Here is a 19,520-nt window from a genome sequence, read left to right as displayed (position 1 = left end):
TGATTCATCCCTGTTGTGTCCTCTACGCACGCTAAGAACTTACAAGATGTATTATGTTTTGCTGCAATAGTTTCCCAACAGATATCAGGGAAGTTTAAATCCCCCATTAATACTAGCTCATGTGTGTTAGCTAATCCTGTTACCTGCTTGTAGAATGACTCATCCACTTCCTCTTCTTGATTTGGTGGTCTATAATAGACCCTCCACTATAACATCGCTACTGTTCTTTTCCCTTGTTATCCTTACCCAGAGACTCTCAGTAGGTCCCTCACTTCCCCTTGGACCTTGGGGCAAGTATATCCATTCTTGACATACAGCACAATGCTGCGTTTCCCCCCATACCTGTCCTTTCAGAGCAAGCTGTATCCCTCAGTGCTGGTACTCCAATCATGGAAGCTGTCCATCCAAGTCTTTGTGATGCCAATTAAGTCATAATTTTCTTCATCGAGCATGACTTCCAGTTCATCCTGCTTGTTCCCCATACGCTGCATTGGTATACAGGCATTGAGGATATTTTGCAGACTGCCCTATTGCTTTTCTTTTTGCCTTTTTAAAGCAGTTGTGGCTTCTAGTCCCTTCTCCAGAAATTGGCCATTTCCCTTTGTCTTCATTACTGGAGCCTGGATGTGCATTAGCTTTTTGTCACTATCCCCCATAGGACCTAGTTTAAAGCTCGTCACAAGTCATGACTGTAAGGCTTTATGGAAATAGGCATATGACTGAATCTATATAACATAACTAGAATGTGTTCTATGCTACATATGCCATGTAACATGTCTCTGTAAAGGTTATGATCTACTGAATCTATTCATCCTATTTGTATGCATGTATCATTTTTGTATTCAAAGTTATGAATATTGGCTGCATACTTGTTTGATTCTAAGTAGGCTGTAGTGAAGCAGTTGGTCAGCGCCTGAGAAAAGACGATTCTCAGTAAGTGCCCAATCCGGAAACACTTAAGCCAACAGTGAACTTGGAGACACCAATACACAGCTGGGCTTTCCCAGGAATGTGGCTTGGCTGGTAAGGTACTCAGTCATGCATGGACATGTGACTTGCCCAGGTGACTCCAGAAATCCATCTTGGAGCTGGACTTTGCATAGGAGAGGGGAGGGGGGGTCTCCACCCACAAAAAGAAAGTCTATTTAAGCCCGTGGAAGACCCCTCCATTTGGTCTTCAGCTGGCTAAAGAGAGAGCCTCTCCACCCCCCAGGATACTTGGCAGAAACTGGAACAAAGGACAATACTGCAAGGGGTGTGAGTGATTGCTGGACGCAGGCTAAAAGGAGATTAGTCTGTAAAAGGGAGCATTTTGGAAATGGTGAGGATCTTATCTGTATTCAGTTTGATTAGACATAGATTTGTGCATTTTATTTTATTCTGTTTGGTGACTTACTTTGTTCTGTCTGTTACTACTTGGAACCACTTAAATCCTACTTTCTGTATTTAATAAAATCATGTTTTACTTATTAATTGACCCAGAGTATGTATTAATACCTGGGGGACGCAAACAGCTGTGCATATCTCTCTATCAGTGTTATAGAGGGCGAACAATTTATGAGTTTACCCTACATAAGCTTTATACAGGGTAAAACGGATTTATTTGGGTTTAGACCCCATTGAGAGTTGGGCATCTGAGTGTTAAAGACAGGAACACTTCTGTTAGCTGCGTTCAGGTAAACCTGCAGCTTTGGAGCAAGTAATTCAGACCCTGGGTCTTTGTTGGAGAAGACGGGAATGTCTGGCTTAGCAAGACAGGGTGCTGGGGTCTCAAGCTGGCAGGGAAAGCAGGGGCAGAAGTAGGCAGGTGGCAGCTCCCAGGGGGTTTCTGTGATCCAACCCGGCACAATGACTTCAAAAAATTATGAGATCTGCTTAAAAATCATGAGTTTTTTTAAACAAGATAATACACTTGGGGATCTTCTTACTTGTCTTCTGGTTTCTGAGCCTTTAGGGTGCATGCACTTCAAGCTTCTCTTTTCAAATGAAAGTTCAGTTTTTCTGCTAATCACCTGACTCCAGACACTGGAGCTTTAAGAAAAAACACCAACCTTTGGGAGATTTGTAATAAAATTGCACGAGTTGGTGACATGGTTTGATTTGCAACAGTGAGACCCCAATAGAAAGGTAGGCTCTGGAGCCAGTGAGCAGATACCTGGCCTCCCAGAAGGCATATGCCTGAGCATCAGGGCAGGCAGTCCCTAACATGAAAAGCAGGGGAGAGAGAGAAGACCATGTGGGTTCTGAGCTAGAACAAATGAAACAGCTTCCCTAGGAGTCAGTGTCCAGCCTGTAATAGCCTGGGGTGGGAAAGCCTGGGGGGGATCAGGAAGTGTATTTGGTTTTCAGTCTACATAGATAGCTTGCCAACCACCTGTGCAGCCTACCCCCTGGGAACACCATTGTCAGCTCCCTGGAGGTCAAGATCTACTCCTTGTATCTGGGCCCCAAAGAAAGGCTGTCTCCAGGGAAGGCAGTGTGGCCTACTGCTGGACTGGGATGCAAGAGACTTGGGTTTGCTTCCTGGTTGGGCTGCGGGGTGATGCTGGGAACAGGGCCGCCCAGAGGGGTGGGGGCAAGCGGGGCAATTTGCCCCAGGCCCCGCAGGGGCCTCCACGAGAGTTTTCAGGCGTCCCCACGAGAGTTTTCGGTGGGTCTTCGGCAGCAGGTCCTTCCGTGCCACCGAACACACCCAGATTGAGTGAAGGACCCGCTGCCGAAGACCCGGAGCTTCTTCCGCTCCAGGTCTTTGGCGGCAATTTGGCGGCGAGGGCTCCTTCCGCTCCGGGTCTTCGGTGGCAGTTCGGCGGCGGGTCCTTCAGTCGCTCTGGGACCTGCTGCCAAAGTGCCCAAAAGACCCAGAGCAGAAGGTCCCCCGCCGCCGAAGACCCCAGGCCCCCTGAATCCTCTGGGTGGCCCTGGCTGGGAAAGTCATTTTCCATCTCTGTGCCTTAGTTTCCATCTGTAAGATGGGGGTAATGATACTGATCTCCTTTGCAAAGCACTTTGAGATCTACAATGACAAGAGCTCAATGTCATTATCTGGGCTTCCCCTGAAGGAATGAACGGCACTGCCACCCCCAAATGTTCAAAATTATGAGATTAGGTTAAAACTCTTGAGACTTTTTATTTTAAATCAATACATTTTGATTTGATTTGATTTGCCCTCTGTTTTTTCAGCTTTTGGGGTGCACCTGGGTCATTTTCAAGCTTTTCTCTGCAACCACAAGGGCTAGGAATTTACCTTTTAAAAAAAATGAAAGCTGAGTCTTATGTATTCACATGACTCCAGGAGCTGAGCCTGCAAGAAAAAACAGATTCCACGAGACTTGTGATAAAGTCATGAGGACTGGTGACACTGTAGTAGGTAAATCCAAGCTTTGTAGAGTTAGAATGGTCACCTTGCATAAGACATTCATTCGCTATTTGCACTTCAAACAAGCACAAGTCAAACTTCCTAACACAGCAACTCGTCAGCCAGCAGCATTCATAGCCAGGTCAGAGAGTTAACCTCTGTAGCTGGCATTTAAAGGGGGCTGGATAATTTTATGATCATTGAATAACATTTGCAGTTCTGCGCAATAAGCCGAGATAGGTGTCAGATCTCATGCTTTAGTACACCAGGGACGATTTCTCCTGCAAGGTGCTCTGCACAATTAGCCAGGTGCATCACAAAGGACTAGGATCAAGCCATTGCCAGGAGCGGACACCAGACTTGATGGCCAGTGATCTCACCCCGCATAGCAAACCCTCTCTCCCTAAGCTTTTATCCCAAGTAACTGACTTGAAGGACATTGTGCTACAAGGCGCCAGCATAAACCACAAGAATGCCGAGCCGGGCATCCTTTTGGTGCTCTGAATATAACAATTAATGCACATAAGCCACTGAATTATAGGCTGGAGTCTCTGGGGGCCCATATGGCAGCTAACGAGTAACACTGATTGGCTTCCAGAGGCTGTGGAGACACAGACTCTTATTCTTCGAGAGAGGATCACAGCAGACACAGGAGGCTCTGGGCAAAGCTCACATCCTCTCAGCCCTGCTGCAGGAAGCGGTTATACTTTCCATTGATCAGAAGGAGGGGACTTGTGGGACAACCAGTCACTGAGTACAATTCCTCCCTGGCTTCACCAGCCCGAACAATTCACAGTGAATGACTTAGCCCAGGAATTTAGCCCCTTTTCTCCCAAGAGAATTCTCCCCAGACAGACACTGATTTTCACAACAATGTTTCCAAGAGTTTAAGGCAAGACGGGACCACTAGATCACCCAGTCTGACCTAAGCAAACTAGAGCAGGGAGGGTTTTGATCCAGGCTCCCACTACTATAAGCCCAGCACGTCACCACTGTACCATTCTGCTGGGTAAGTGCTTGTGACGTCAGTGTTGTGATGTCTCTGGGCCCTTCAAAGCAGGCCCCAGGGTTGCAGTGCCCTGGCTGAGGTAGCAAGGCACCCGAGGACCCACAATTTGGAAGGATGCCATTAGAGCTCTAGGCCCAAGAGCAAGGCCTTCTGGGAGGAGGAGAAGAAGAAAAGCAAGCTGCTTTCTCAGGCGGGGGAGAGCAGTCGCTGCTGGTGGGTTTCTCCAGGAGGGATCTGGCAGGGAGTGAAGGCATCTGAGAAGAGGAGCTGAGGGCTAGAGAAGGAGAAGGCCTGGATGGAGACATGGGGCTTTGTCTGGCATTGTTTCCCAGCTAAAGGAGGTGTCCCGAGCACAGAGGCAACACTTGCAGAAAGCACAGGGCAAGCAGTGGCTTTCTGTACTGGAAGCCCCAACCTTAGGCCCCTGGATGGAGGGAGGGAGGGAGGTTCCCCACCACCAGTGCCCCCACTGAAGGCGGGTAGGGAGTGAACCATGACCTGGCACAGAGCTGGGGGTGGGATCCCTTTGCTTGTCACAAGGCGGTGCCCAGGGAAACCCCGGGGAGACGGAGCCCAACATCACCAAACCCACCAGCCTGAATCCCACCCGACATCACCTGATACCACTCAACCCAGGGGCCTGAATAGCTCCTGCAGAATTCACCCAGTCATGAAATGGACCCATTCAGGGGCAGCGGATCCTTCTGTTTACCATGGAGGCTGAGAAGACACACATCATCTTCCCCATGACCTCATGCTGCAGCCCCTTGGCCAAACCAGCTCCAGAAGGGGCACTCTTGCCCAAGGCCTCCTTGCTGCCACAACATTACTCTGATATAGGCCTGGTGGATCGCGCCTACCTCCCCACAACTGGCAGTCTGGCTACCCCACTGGTGGGCCCCACGACTGTGGTTAGCATGAGGATACCAAGGACTGATTCACCTTCATTAGATTTGACTCCTATAATTGCCTGGCACACTGTGGGGGCTGCTTCAGAAAAAAATAATCATAAAATAAAGAAGGAACAACAACAATGCAAGGAGACCGTCTCGGCCCATAGTGAAGGTGCTCATTCACAAGTCCTTACAAGTGTGTACAGTATTCTTACATGCCCTCACACATGATCTCAAACACTTGTACACACTCACACGTGAAATCCGTCTCTGAAAGCTACAGGTTCTCTACATGCAAAGATTTCCACCTTATCTCTGCTGCTCACTGCTCCGCACTGGGATTGTTCGAATCTCGCTGTTATTGCTCATGGCTCTTGAATAATCTCCTTTATAACCTTGACTATTAGACGAACTTTCAGAGTTTGCCCTTAGAGTTACGGATAGGTAAATAAATAGATATTAGACCCTGGAGCCCATTCCAGAGGAGTCGGGTGAGTGAAACATACCCCACGCTTTCTGCAAAGGGGTGGGTGAAAGGGCTGGAGGGCTGGGCAAGGCAGTGCTTGCTTTGTTTTCTCCTTGGTGGATCTTGCTTTTCAAAGGAATGCAGCAATATTTTTGCAGTCAGTCTATGGTTCCTGTCACACAAGCAATTAATTGTTATAATTATTTGTATCCTCTCTTCGCTTCCAATCTCCCCTAAGCAAGGGTACTGTCCCTGCTTTCATCTCCATGCTGGTTTTTCTCTCTAGTGTATATAGCTTGCTGATTATGTCTCTCTGTGTGAATGTGAATGCTCGAGGAGTCCGTCAGGCATAAGTCCAGTACCTCCGACTACAGGAGAGCTCCAGCACTGGCCAGAGGCATCCAGTGGTGGCCAGTCGGAAAATCACTCCTAGACTGAGCAGAGCATCTTCAAGATCAGTACCGTCCTGCCACAGGAATGGGCTCTGGTTCTGGGCTAGCTGCTTCTCCTTGGGACGCCGGCTTGCTGCAGGGGGCAGCTGGAATGCTAGACCAGGAGCAGTCAAGGTGGGACAGCCAGGGCATGGCCTGGGGACATGTGGGGGATTTTTTGCAGTGGCTGATGGGTAATTCTTCTGTTCAGTGCTGCTTACATAAATGAGGGAATGGTCCCACTATAGTGGGGCACTTTCCTGGTTCATACACTACCCCGGTGATTCGGACTCGCAAAAGGATCTGAGTCCTCGCTCCCACTTCCTTTACTCACAGGCCTGCCTGACCTCGAGGGCTCCCCTTCCACTCTCCTGTGTGGCAGAGTCCTTGGAACCCAACAAGGCTGGGCCCAGGATTCCTGGGGGGCTCGACCCCCAACCTTGTCGTGGTGACTCAGGGCAAGGGATAGGGTGTCCCCACTCCGGGGTGCTCTCTCTGCACTGGATGCTTCCCTGACCCACTGATCATTACATACAGCTCAAAGCAAATACAATTTATTAAACAACAATCAATTAAAAAAAATATGGAAAAATGGGAAAGGTGAAAGGAAATCCCGTCACCCCGCTCTGTGGCACGGGGACGTCACAACCAGTGTCTCTGGAACGTCCGGGCAGTTCAGTCTGTTCCTCACACGGCCCAGGCCCCTGCCCAGGCCCTGGCTGTGTTGCAGGGATGCTGTGGGTCGGACACTTGCTCTGGCGGTGGCCACACGCTCTCAGGCTCTAGGTGGCAGGACCCTTCTTCCCAGCGTCGCCCCCGCCCCGTCGGGGTTACGATCTCCCCCAAGTCTGGCCTGCAGGGCCTCTTGGCTGTGACGTCTCCCTGTGCTGGGCCCACTGCCCAGGGTCCCCCCGTCACTCTCTCCAGCTGCTCACCGCACCCGGCTCTGGATGGCTCCAGACCCACCCTGCCCCTGCCCCAGCGCCGCTGCTGCTGCTCTGCCTCCAGCCCCCTGGGCTGCTTCTCTGGCCCCTCTGGCCCAGCCCTGCTCCCCGGCTCAGCTCAGGCCCCTGCTCTCCCCTTAGCTCAGCCCCACTCTGTTCCAGGCAATTTCAGCTCACCCGGAGGACGGGACCCCCTTGGCCTTCTGACTCCCTCATTGGCTGCCCGCCCTGTCAATCAGGCGACCTGGAGCATTGGCCTCTCCCCATTGTTCCTGGGACTGTCAGTCTCAGGGTCCTGATTTCCCATCGACCCTCCCCCTTCCTTTTGGTCCTGGGAGCTAGCCGCCAACCCCCCCCCCCCCCCGAGTTTCAAATAGGACTGATCCTTGGAGGTCTCTGGTCTCCCAGCTGTGGAATCAGGATAGATCTCAATGCTCAGGCAGGATTGGGTTAATCCGAAGATGCTGCTTCCTCTTGAATTGGCCAGTGAACACAGAAACCCATCAGCACTGCAAAGAACAAGACTTCTAATAAAGCCAGAAGGACTTTGTGCTAGGCAGTGATAACAACCCTTTGTCATTCCCAGCACCTCCCACATGAGGGTCTCAAAGTCATTTACAAAGTAATCACATATCCACAAACAGGAGCAATAGAACCTCTACCCTGCCTCTCCAAAGCTTCCCAGCAAGGACTGTATGGCTAGCAGCAGGGGGGTGCCTGCTGCATGCCCAGAGATGGCTGCATCAGTCTCAGGGCAGGCTCCTCTGCCTGACAGGTATTAGGAGGCAAAGAGAGTCTCTTGCCTCCAGCGTGCTCCTCTTCCACACAGATTCCTATTCCCACCTTGCCATTGGCCAAGGCTTGTCTTCACCTAGTTCCTCTCTCCTGCCAGCCCTTTCCCATGTACTCCCCTCCTGCATATCTGGCCTATGCTCCCCTCTAGGCCAGTGCCATATTGGGCATAAGAACATAAGAATAGCCAGACTGGGTCAGACCAAAGGTCCATTTAGCCCAGTATCCTGTCTTCAAACAGCGCCAGTGCCGGGTGTCCCAGAGGGAATGAACAAAACAGGTAATCACCAAGTGATCCAGCCCCTGCCACTCACTCCCAGCCTCTGGCAAATAGAGGGTAGGGACATCATCCCTGCCCATCCTGGGCCTGGCTAATAGCCATTGATGGACCTATTCTCCTTGAACTTATCTTGCTCTTATGGTCTTGGCCTTCACAATAGGTGTTGGAACTAGCTTGAAGTGGTTTCCATCATATACAGTGTTTACAGTTTGGTTCAATGGCTCTCAGGATCCCCACTATACAAATTATTCCAGCACCCGTGGCCTTCACAACATCCTCTGGCAAAGAGTTCCACAGGTTGACTGTGTGCTGTGTGAAATACTTCCTTTTATTTATTTTAAACCTTCTGCCTATAAATTTCATTGGGTGACCCCTGGTTTTTGTGTTATGAGAAGGAATAAATAACAACACTTCCTTATCTACTTTCTACACACCAGTCATGATTTTATAGACCTCTATCATATCCCACCTCAGTCATCTCTTTTCCAAGCTGAAAAGTCCCAGTCTTATTAAGCTCTCCTCATATGGAAGCTGTTCCAGACCCCTAATAATTTTTATTGCCCTTTTCTGAACCTTTTCCAATTCCAATACATTTTTTGGAGATGGGGCGACCACATCTGCATGCAGTATTCAAGATGTAGGCGTACCATGGATTTATATAGAGGCAATATGGGCAATATGGGTTCTACTCCATAACAGTGCCATGTCCAGCCTATTTACCCCCATCCCATCCCTGGACCAGGCCTGTCTCCAGCCTCTTCCCTTCCTGCACCCATATGTCACCTCTTCTCCCCCCCAGATTGAGACCATCTGCGGCCTGCTCCCTGGTGCAGCTCTGTACATGGTGTTCTGAGCAGGAAGCCTCTCCACGAAACCAGGTAAGGACCTGAGGCTTCTCATCAGTTCCAGTCCCCAGCATCGCAGGGGCAAGTGTATGGCTCAGCTCATCTCGCCCCTGGCATTGTTCTGGAAGCTCTGGGTGAGAGCTTTGCCATGCCTGGGGGTCTGATGGCTATTTCATCCATCCCTCCACATCACGGAAACATTGCTTTTAATTAGTCCTGAGAGATGGACATGCCACCTAGCCGTGCTGGCTGGGGAATCCCTCTGTGAAAGATACAAGTGACACCTATGGAAGGTCTAAGAGAGTAAAAGAAAATCCAGAAAGTGCTGCAAGCTGAATTGTTCTAAATTGCAGTAAATACTCCGCAGCCTCTGAGGTTGGAGAGACACAGAGAGAATCACTGTGTGCTCAGGTAAAGGAGGAAATGTGCTCAGGTAAAGGAGGAAATGTGCTCAGGTAAAGGAGCACTGTGTGCTCAGGTAAAGGCGGAAATGTGGGACACTGAAAAGCCTATTTGATGGGGAAGAGCTGGTAACTGAGACAGGCAATTCTGGAAATGCTCAACCGGACCAGAAAACTCAAAACTACAGCTGGTAGAGATCTTTGTGACAAAAAACCCTTTTCATTGACAAACGGGACATTTTGTGGGGACAAATGATTGCTGTAAAATTTTTTCATTTCTTGATGACATTTCAAATGAAAATTTTTGCAAGACTTTTTGAAAGTTCTGAAAAATGTCACCAAAAATGATGGGCGGGAGAAGGGAAAGAGAATCTTACCAAGAAGAAGGGGGAAAAAAAAGAAAAATTTCCAAAAATTGGTTATACAAAACGTTGATTCAAATTTTTCAAGCCCCCCCCCCCACTAAAAATAACCCAATCCAGAATTTCTGAACCAAACAAAAAGTCTTCATTTAAAATATACATCTTGTGTGCAAGAAAAGAGGATCGTTTGAGCAGCTGTATTCAAACCAATGTTTGCAAAGGTTGGAACAGTGGTTTCCTTCAGTCTGTGCTGTCTGCTGAGGGAGGCAAGCTAATGAGAAGAGAAACCATTCTGCTAGAGACGTGATCAGGCAGCAAATGTGCCCATCTTGCCCAGGGAAAGTCTCAAAATGTGAGGGGGAGAAAGGCAACATGGGGTTCTCTGAGTCGAAGGTCCCTGTGTCTCTCACAGTCCTCAGTTAGCAACAATCTCCAGTAAGTGCAGCTCTGCCGCACTAATTCCAACCTGTGCAGCTGGGATCCGCTTTCACTCAGGTCCTCACATCCTCTAACTAGAGCTGGTTGAAATTTTTCAAACAAAAATTTTTCCCACCAAAAAGTGGGCTTTCATTGAAAAAATATTTTTTTAAGTGGGAAAATGGCATTTTCAATTAAAATGATCTGTTTTTACAAGAGGAACCTTCACATCTTGGCCAAAATTTACATTTAATTTTGAATTGCAGTTTTTGGGGTTGGGTTTTCTTTTTTGAAACTCAAAAAGTTTTGATTTTCAACTTTTGTTTCTCCTACACCTTTTTTTTAACTCTTCTCTTTCTTTTCCACTGAAAAAGGTGTGGGAGAGTCTGAGAAAATGAGGAAAAAAGCCATTTATACCTACAAAAAAGTTCTCAATTTCCCTCAGTATTTTTGCCCACCCCCGCATCCCTGCCGCCTTTTCCCTAAATCCCCGACCTGAAATTCAAAACTCCCAAACGTATGGCTTTTCAAAAAACAAAACTCAATTTGAAACAAAAATGTTCAGTTTGCTTAAAAATTCCCTGTGAAAACTCAAAACATGGAGCATGAATTGTTTTGTGCAAAATCTGTTGGAATATTCAGACGTTGCCTTTGGGCTCATGGAAGCTGTATCAGACCCGAGCCCCCAGAAACCAAGAGTGGGATAGAAGCATCAGCCATTGCTTCACCGTTGTAATAGAAAAACCCTGGGAGACCAATGAGGGACATGCGACCAGATTCGGCTCTAGCATACATGAGTGCAATACTTGGGGAAGTAAATAGGAGTTGTGTCTGCGTACATACACCACGCCTAGCTAGACAGACAGTCCCTAGGCACCTTCACTCAGCCACCGTTGGCCAGATGGTCGTCTCTTCCCTCCCCATCCATCACTAACGTCCGGTGCCATTTCAAACATAGGCTAACCAGGGACCTCTGAGTATATGATTTAGTTGGGGTTGGTCCTGCTTTGAGCAGGGGGTTGGACTAGATACCTCCTGAGGTCCCTTCCAACCCTAATCTATGATTCTATGAAGACACACACATGGGGTGCAATCATGGCCCCACTGAAATTACTGGGAGTTCTGCAGTGGACTCAGCACTAACATCACAGTATTGTTCTTCAGAAAGTGGGTTTGAATAAGATCTGGCTGAATAGCAAACAAACTGATTCCTGAGCTTTTAACCCAGACACAAGCTCTGAGTCTGATTCACTCTGGTTGGTGGGGTTATGTTATTTGCTGTCCATTAACAGCTCTGAGCAACAGTTTTTGTTCAAATCTTTTTTCAAGAAAATATAGCCGCTTTTCAAAACAAAAATGTTCACAAAAAGCTTTGCATATTTTTGCATTTTTCTGTTTTTTCATTAAAACAAAAATGTTTGGAATTTTGAGGGGTGATTGGGCATTTATTCCCCTTTTTTCCCCCTTTCCTTTTTGGCCACTGAATGTAATGAATAAACAAAAATAAATAAATAAAACTTGAATGATGTCCAGGTCCCCCCCCCCTCCATTTTTGACACTCGATAACTTTGCACAAATGTTTTGAACTTAGGAAAAAGTACAGAACGGCAAAAGGAAAAATGAAGAAAAGAGGAAGAAAAATCAAAATGTAAAGAACCTCTCCATCCCCACCCAGAACAATGCTGAACATCATTCATTCTATTGCAATGAGAAGTAAAACGGAAAAAGAAAAAAACTAAGTATAAAAAGGCAAAAAACAAAAATTCCTCGACATTTTTCACAAAGAGTGTAACCACCCACGAGGCCCTGCCCCTTCCCCCAAGGCCCCACCCTTGCTCCGCCTCTTCCCCCTAAGGCCCTGCCCCTTCTCTGACTCTTCCCTTGAGTCCCCGCCCCTTCTCTCCTTCCCCCCAAGGCCCCGCTCCCATCACTTGCTCCTCTCCCTCCCTCCCCCTATCGCTCGCTGGATCATCTCAAGCAGCCTGCCCGTAGGTAGGCGGCAGCTCAGGCTGAGCAAGGGCTGGCATGGGTTAATGACCCGGCGCCTCCCCCCACTCTGTGGTAACTGAACTTATGGTTCAGGTACCATTTAGGGTTTCCAGGTCCTCTTTTCAACTGGACTTTCCAGTCGAAAACCGTGCACCTGGCAACCCTAAATGGCACCTGGACACAGAAGCCAAAAACCAGACTGTCCAGGTAAAATCCGTACAGCTGGCAACCCTACCTGCTATTCATTGCTAGGGTGACCAGATGGTAACTTGAAAACATCGGGACCGCCGCAGGGGGAGCGCCTTCAGCGGCAATTCGGCGGAGGGTCCTTCAGTCGCTGACAGTCTTCGGCGGCAGGTAATAAACCTTGCCACCAAATACAGAAGTACCCACCGCCGAAATGTCGCCGAAGACCGTCAGCGACTGAAGGCCCCTCCGCTGAATTGCTGCCGAAGACCCGGACGGGTGAATGTAAAAAAAAAAAAAAAAAAAAAAAAGCCCGAAATATATCAGGACAAATGGCGTCCCGACCAAACTACGGGACAAACTGCTCAAAATCGGGACGTCTGGTCACCCTAGTCATTGCTGACCCATTGCTATTTATTATTTGTTTAACGTGCTGCTGTGATCCAGTCCGGGAGTAATGACAAAGCCATGTGACTTAGCTCACCAACCACCCAGCACCAGTAATGAACGAATAATTAAAGTGACCAGTTCTCAAACCATCAAGAACCTGACAATTATCTGTCCAGACCGTTTGGCAAATGCCCGCAAACAGCAAATACATTTGCAGAAATCAAGAGCCATTACCCAGTGATGCACCAATCAAAATAGGGGCTAGATATATGCTAAATGTCAAGCCTCCTGCACATGAGTAACTTTACTCCCATGAGTAGGGTCTTATTGACTTCACAGGACTGTTAATCTGGGTAAAATTGCTCAAGTGTGTAAGTGTTTGCAGGATTGGGACCAGCGGTTTGACCAGCTCTAGTTAAGACACTTTCCTTTCCCTTTAATAGGAGCTGAGTAAGAGAGACAAATAGCTGTCCTCACCTATGCCCACTGTGTGTATTTTTGTTGACAAATGACACTCCTTGGGTGGGTATTAGAAGCTCATTCTTTCCCCATATCAGGAGTGATGATCTCCGAAATAGAGTTTCTGAAACATTCTGGAGTAATGATCAGATTATTTTTGGATGACAAAGTTCTCTGGGAAAGTCAGGGGGATAATTCATTGGCATTTGATCAAATCTAAAAAGCATTGGATTCAGAAACGTGGACGAGGGGAGAAGGATCCCAGATAGCGCATATAAATCAGCCACACTTGTTATTTCTAAGTAGATGTAATTCAGACAGGCTGGCGCTACAGTATTTCTTGGGGTAGGATGACTGAAGGGAGTTCAGGAATCTGAAATATGGTTGATGAGAAATTATCTTGGAAGCAGCATATTCACTTTATTGAGAATAGCAGTAAGAGGCCCATAAATCTTCCTAAGAGCATTTCAGGTGCTTTTATGACTCGTGCATGGGATTTATGGCATATTTTCAGAAAAAAATATAATTTAAAAGGACACTGTCAAGTACTTTTTATGGCTTTTATTTATTTTTTAATCTCCATTGTTTGCAAAATGCTCCTCGGTGCTGGAAAATGCATTTCTGCCCTGTTACATCTGGAAGATGATTTTTTTTATTTCTCCCCCTGTATTTCAACTAGAGCCAGAGTTAATGTGGCTTGGGCTCTAGCATCAGTGGAGCGACAGCTTGGGGAAAGCATGCCTGTGAGTGACTTGCTATTGCAGAGCCAGCAACGGGAGCACACGATTCTCTGAGTAGGCCCCACAAAAAATAGCCCCCACATATGGTATATATTTTAAATGTCATGCTGGGAGATTGGTGGATAATTTCCCCTGCTTATTAAAACAAGTTATTTGATTTTTAATGGTGAGGAGAGACACCAGGCAGGCAGCCCTGCAATACCGAATGCCTCAATTTTGGGTACATCACTTGAGTCACCGAGGGACTGATTTTTAGCTGATTTCATGGAGAGCTTTTCTCTGTATCTCTGAAGTCCGGGTGATGGCTTGAAACATGGGAGACCTGGATGCAAGTCCCTGTTCTCCTTTAGCCCTGCGTTTGTGCACATCCTGTAGCCAGTTCCCCATCTGTACAGTCGGGATAACAGCCCTGCCCTGCATCCTGGGCGGGTTATGAGGATAAATGAATTAAGAATTGGGAGGGGCAGGGGCAGGGGTACTGCCAGGATGGGATTTGTATTAGTCATAGAAGAATCATAGAATCATAGATGATTAGGGTTGGAAGGGACCTCAGGAGGTCGTCTATCCAACCCCCTGCTCAAAGCAGGACCAACACCAACTAAATTATCCCAGCCAGAGCTTTGTCAAGCCTGACCTTAAAAACCTCTAAGGATGGAGATTCCACCATCTCCCTAGGTAATCCATTCCAGTCCTTCACCACCCTCCTAGTGAAATAGTGTTTCCTAATATCCAACCTAGACCTCCCCCACTGCAACTTGAGACCATTGCTCCTTGTTCTGTCATCTGGTACCACTGAAACAGCCAAGCTCCATCCTCTTTGGAACCCCCCTTCAGGTAGTTGAAGGCTGCTATCAAATCCCCCCTCACTTTTCTCTTCTGCAGACTAAACAAGATCAGATCCCTCAGCCTCTCCTCGTAAGTCATGTGCCCCAGCCGCCTAATCATTTTCGTTGCCCTCCGCTGGACTCTCTCCAATTTTCCACATCCTTTCTGTAGTGGGGGCCCAAAACTGGATGCTATACTCCAGATGTGGCCTCACCAGTGCCAAATAGAGGGGAATAATCACTTCTCTCGATCTGCTGGCAATGATCCTACTAATACAGCCCAATATGCCATTGGCCTTCTTGACAATAAGGGCACACTGCTGACTCATATCCAGCTTCTCATCCACTGTAATCCTCAGGTCCTTTTCTGCAGAACTGCTGCTTAGCCAGTTGGTCACCAGCCTGTAGCAGTGCAAGGGATTCTTCATTCCTAAGTACAGGACTTTGCACTTGTCCTTGTTGAACCTCATCAGATTTCTTTTGGCCCAATCCTCCAATTTGTCTAGGTCACTCTGGACCTTATCCCTACCCTCCAATGTATCTACCTCTCCCCCCAGTTTAGTGTCATCTGCAAACTTGCTGAGGATGCAATCCATCCCATCATCCAGATCATTAATAAAGATGTTGAACCAAACCGGCCCCAGGACCAACCCCTGGGACACTCTGCTTGATACTGGCTGCCAACTAGACATCAAGCCATTGATTACTACCCGTTGAGCCCGACAAGCTAGCCAGCTTTCTATCCACCTTATAATCCATTCATCCAATCCATACTTCTTTAACTTGCTGGCAAGAATACTGTGGGAGACCGTATCAAAAGCTTTGCTAAATTCAAGATATATCACATCCACTGTTTCCCCATATCCACAGAGCCAGTTATCTCATCATAAAAGGCAATCCATGTTCACTGTTCCTGATCACCTTCCTCTCCTCCAAGTGCTTCAAAATGGATTCCTTGAGGACCTGCTCCGTGACTTTTCCAAGGACTGAGGTGAGGCTGACTGGTCTGTAGTTCCCCGGGTTCTTCTTCTTCCCTTTTTTAAAGATGGGCACTATATATGCCTTTCTTCAATTCTCCGGGACTTCCCCTGATCACCACAAATTTTCAAAGATAATGGCCAATGGCTCTGCAATCACATCAGCCAACTCCCTGAGCACCCTTGGATGCATTAGATCTGGACCCATGGACTTGTGCACATCCAGCTTTTCTAAATAGTCCTTAACCTGTTCTTTCGCCACTGAGGGCTGCTCACCTCCTCCCATACCGTGTTGACCAGGACAGCAGTGTGGACAGCAGCCCCTAAGATACAAAGCAGGTCTCACCCTCGCTTCTGTCGACCCTCTGTCCATAGGTTTCAGTGGTAGCCGTGTTAGTCTGTATCAGCAAAAAACCTCCAAAAAACAAGGAGTCCTTGTGGCACCTTAGAGACTAACAAATTTATTTGGGCATAAGCTTTCGTGGACTACAGCCCACTTCATCATAATACACCCTGGGTAGAGCCCTCCTGCCAAAGCATTCAGCAACGCCAGGACATTTCAGAAGTGACTCCAGCACAATATACATAGACATGTCTACACCTGGCTTTATTAGCCACATAAAGGGGCATGACTAGCCTGGGGCCTGGATAAGCCACTTCACAGAAAATAGCAACAGAGAGTCCTGTGGCACCTTAAAGACTAACAGACGTATTGGAGCATAAGCTTTCGTGGGTGAATACCCACTTCGTCAGACGCATTCACCCACGAAAGCTTATGCTCCAATACATCTGTTAGTCTTTAAGTGCCACAGGACTCTTTGTTGCTTTTTACAGATCCAGACTAACATAGCTCCCCCTCTGATACGTCACAGAAAATCAGGTTTCAGAAGAAGTGGGCTGTAGTCCACGAAAGCTTATGCTCTAATAAATTTGTTAGTCTCTAAGGTGCCACAAGTACTCCTGTTCTTGTCACAGAAAATGTGAGTAGTGGGTCAGGTTTTCCCGGGTGTAACTCCACTCAGTTCAATGGAATTAGACCAGGGATGACTGCGACCCAGTAAACTGATGGAAAAGACTTCACTGCACCAAAGGACGGGAGCATGACAAGTGTCTGGTCTGGAGTCCCCTGACTGGCATGTGGAAGAGAGGTGACGGAAAGTGATTACTCCCAGCTACTGGCCCCAGGGATTAATTCCGCTAACCAGGAGCTGCTCAAGTCCAAAAGGCATTGGTACTTTGACACACGTGTTCTGCTAGTATTGGGGGAGAGCTTCGGAAGGGCTTCCCTGTGCGAGCGCTGTCCAGACATGGAACAAAGGGTACGGCCTGGCAGCTGGTAGATGTAATGCCCCACTCGGGTAGATGAACACGTGCTAGGCCTCTGCGTGAGCGACTGCACTAGAAAGCAGCATGGGTGTCCCCGCTAACCACCCACATCTGTACCTATGACCACCCATGGGGTTGTAGTTGGGCAGCAGCCTGGGCTACCCCTGGCTAGACTCCTAATCGCAGCTTGTGAGCTTGAGCAGAGCTGTGTGGGTACATCTACCAGGCTGGAATTACACCTCCCACCTCCAGTGGAGACAAAGCCAAGGAGCACAGTCCCTGCCCCAGAACTTCCAGCCGACCTGTTGGACAGGAAGCAGCAGGCAGATGAAGCAGACACCCCAGAGAGGCGAGGATGAGTAACAATAACATTACATGAGTTAAGCCAAAGTCCCAGCACATCACTTACCCAGCCAATGTGATGTGAATGGAATGTCGGACCCCAGTCCCGGACCCCTGATGGATTTTACTGTCCCTCCATCCCCTAGAGCCTGACACATCATGATTGGAATCACTAGTCAAGTCTAAGGGCTAGTCTACACTGGCAACGCTAAAGTGCTGCCTTGTGTGGTCGCGGCTCTCCCAGCGCTCTAAAAACTCACCTCCACGAGAGGCGCAGCTCCCAGCGCTGGGGCACTGTCTGCACTGGCACTTCACAGCACTGAGACTTTCTGTGCTCAGGGGGGGGTTTGTTCACAGCCCTGAGCGAGAAAGTTGCAGCGCTGTAAATTGGCAATGCAGACAAGCCCTAACGCCAAACATCCCAGGCATCAGCACAGCCACAACAAGAAGCAACCCCCTTTGTAACAGCTGCCCAGGGAAGAGTCACGGCCTATTGGGAAAATATGCTGGGTAATTCCTGCTCTCCCTGGGCACTGACAAAGAAAGTGCCCTGCGGATCTCCTCCTAGGTCTGACCATGGAGTGAGGGCAGGCGTCTGACCTGCCAGTGTGCAGAAGTTAAAGCCTGAAGGTCGCCCAGGAGTCAGGACACTTGCACAGTCAGGGGCCTGTGTCTGCAGCTGGGAGTCCCCCGGGGTCCCCTGCAAGGTGGTTTGCCCAGCTCAGGGAGGGCCATGAAGAATCAGCACAGGCTCTCCCCATCCCGACTGACCAGCCCCCTCCCCTGCTCCAACCCCTGACCTTACAGAGTGCCCTGTGTTTTTTCAGCTAACATTAATGATGCAACAGAAGTTGGAGGGGGGGGGGGGGGGAGAGAGGCCACCTGGGCATGGACAGACTGGGGGACAATATGACCCTTTGATCCTTTTCTGAGTGATTTAATCAAATCCCCAAACACCATTTTCATAGAATCATAGAAGATGAGGGTTGGAAGAGACCTCAGGAGGTCATCTAGTCCAACCCCCCGTTCAAAGCAGGACCAATCCCCAACTAAATCATCCCAGCCAGGGATTTGTCAAGCCGGACCTTAAAAACCTCTAAGGATTGAGATTCCACCACCTCCCTAGGGAACCCATTCCAGTGCTTCACCATCATCCTAGTGAAATAGTGTTTCCTACTATCCAACCTAGACCTCCCCCACTGCAACTTGAGACCATTGCTTCTTGTTCTGTCATCTGCCACCACTGAGAACAGCCGAGCTCCATCCTCTTTGGAACCCCCCTTCAGGTAGTTGAAGGCTGGTATCAAATTCTCCCTCACTCTTCTCTTCTGCAGACTAAATAAGCTCAGTTCCCTCAGCCTCTCCTCATAAGTCATGTGCTCCAGCCCCCTAATCATTTTTATTGCCCTCCGCTGGACTCTCTCCAATTTGTCCACATTCCTTCTGTAGTGGGGGGCCCAAAACTGGATTCAGTACTCCAAATATGGCCTCACCAGTGCTGAATAGAGGGGAATAATCACTTCCCTCGATCTGCTGGCAATGCTCCTACTAATACAGCCCCAAATGCTGTTGGCCTTCTTGACAACAAGGGCACACTGCTGACTCATATCCAGTTTCTTGTCCACTGTAATCCCCAGGTCCTTTTCTGCAGAACTGCTGCTTAGCCAGTCGGTCCCCAGCCTGTAGCGATGCATGGGATTCTTCCTTCCTAAGTGCAGGACTCTGCACTTGTCCTTGTTGAACCTCATCAGATTTCTTTTGGCCCAATCCTCCAATTTGTCTAGGTCACTCTGGACCCTATCCCTCCCTCCAGCGTATCTATCTCTCCTCCCAGCTTAGTGTCATCTGCAAACTTTCTGAGGGTGCCATTCATCCCATCATCCAGATCATTAATAAAGATGTTGAACAAAACAGGCCCCAGGACCAACCCCTGGGACACTCCGCTTGATACCAGCTGCCAACTAGACATCGAGCCGTTGATCACTACCCGTTGAGCCCGACAATCTAGCCAGCTTTCTATCCACCTTACAGTCCATTCATCCAATCCATACTTTTTTAACTTGCTGGCAAGAATACTGTGGGAGACCGTATC

The 19,520-nt window shown here is 48.4% G+C and overlaps 1 long non-coding RNA gene across 1 annotated transcript; it reads left to right on the top strand.

The window, feature by feature from the left end:
* Nucleotides 1–1,055: 1,055 nt before the first annotated feature.
* LOC122174390 (uncharacterized) lies at nt 1,056–16,472 on the top strand. Its single transcript, XR_006176122.2, has 3 exons — nt 1,056–1,321; nt 8,970–9,426; nt 9,494–16,472. It is a non-coding gene; the product is annotated as an uncharacterized LOC122174390 (long non-coding RNA).
* The last annotated feature ends 3,048 nt before the right edge of the window (nt 16,473–19,520 follow it).

This window comes from Chrysemys picta, chromosome 23 (genome assembly GCF_011386835.1).
Source record: "Chrysemys picta bellii isolate R12L10 chromosome 23, ASM1138683v2, whole genome shotgun sequence".
NCBI lineage: Eukaryota > Metazoa > Chordata > Testudines > Emydidae > Chrysemys > Chrysemys picta.
The sequence above is the reverse complement of the archived record's forward strand: the minus strand, read 5'-3'. Positions and strand labels throughout refer to the sequence as shown.